Below are 1,690 nucleotides of genomic sequence, written 5' to 3'. Positions count from 1 at the left end.
TAAGAGGGAAGCCGGTTCAACTGAGAAGGCATGACCTCAAGCCCGTGGCTAGGGGATGGTTGGAGTTTATCCAACGCTCAATCATTCCCACTAGCAACTGATCCGAAGTTACTATAGACCAGGCTATCATGATTCATAGCATCATGATTGGAGAGGAAATAGAAGTTCATGAGGTTATATCCCAAGAACTTTATAAGGTGGCGGACAAGTCCTCTACCTTGGCAATGTTAGCCTTCCCTCATCTCATTTGTCACCTCTGTAATTCAGTTGGAGTTAACATAGAGGGAGACATCCTCATTGATGAGGACAAGCCGCTTTTTATTTTTCCATAACCATTTATGGCATCCAAGTCCGGAGAAACCTCTAGAAAGAGGAAAGGGAAGGCAAAAGCTTTCACCTCCGAGTCATGGGAGATGGAGAGATTCACCTCAAGGGATGCACTTTCCTCCACAAAATTATTAGGAGCAAATCAACACCTCCCTAGGAGAATTAAGTTCCAACATGGGACAACTAAGGGTGGAGCACCAAGAACATTCCATCCTCCTCCATGAAATTAGAGAAGATCAAAGAATCATGAGAGAGGAGCAACAAAGGCAAAGAAGAGACATTGAGGAGTTCAAGCACTCCATAAGATCTTCAAGAGGAAGAACAAGCCGCCATCACTAAGGTGGACCCATTCTTTAATCTCCTTGTTCTTTATTTTTCTATTTTTCGAATTTTCATGCTTATGTTTATCTATGTTTGTGTCTTATGATCATTAGTGTCTTAGTGTCTATGCCTTAAAGTTATGAATGTCCTATGAGTCCATCACCTTTCTTAAAAAAATGTTCTTAATTGAAAAAGAGAAGAATTGCATGAATTTTGAATTTTAAAACAGATTAATTATTTTGATGTGGTGGCAATACTTTGTTTTCTGAATGTATGCTTGAACAATGCATATGTCTTTTGAATTTGTTGTTCATGAATGTTGGCTCTTGAAAGAATGATGAAAAAGAAGACATATTACTAAGGATCTGAAAAATCATAAAAATGATTCTTGAAGCAAGAAAAAGCAGTGAATACAAAAAAACAAAAAAAAAGAAGAAAAAGAAAAAAATAAAATCATGATCCAAGGCAAAAAAAGTGTGCTTAAGAACCCTGGACACCTCTAATTGGAGACTCTAGCAAAGATGAGTCACAATCTGAAAAGGTTCACCCAGTTATGTGTCTGTGGCATGTATGTATCCGGTGGTAATACTGGAAGACATAGTGCTTTGGGCCACGGCCAAGACTCATAAAGTAGCTGTGTTCAAGAATCATCATACTTAACTAGGAGGGTCAATACCACTATCTGGATTCTGAGTTCCTATAGAAGCCAATCATTCTGAATTTCAAAGGATAGAGTGAGATGCCAAAACTGTTCAGAGGACTATAGATGCTGTTGGATTCTGACCTCCCTGCACTCGAAGTGGATTTTCTGGAGCTACAGAAGCCCAATTGGCGCTCTCTCAATTGCCTTGGAAAGTATACATCCTGGGCTTTCCAGCAATGTATAATAGTCTATACTTTGCCCGAGATTTGATGGCCCAAACAGGCGTTTCAAGTCAGCTCAAAAATTCTGGCGTAAAACGCCGGAACTGGCACAAAAGCTGGCATTTAACTCCAAGAAAAGTCTCTACACATAGAAGCTTCAATGCTCAGCCCAAACACA

This window comes from Arachis duranensis, chromosome 2 (assembly GCF_000817695.3).
Source record: "Arachis duranensis cultivar V14167 chromosome 2, aradu.V14167.gnm2.J7QH, whole genome shotgun sequence".
NCBI lineage: Eukaryota > Viridiplantae > Streptophyta > Magnoliopsida > Fabales > Fabaceae > Arachis > Arachis duranensis.
The sequence above is the reverse complement of the archived record's forward strand: the minus strand, read 5'-3'. Positions refer to the sequence as shown.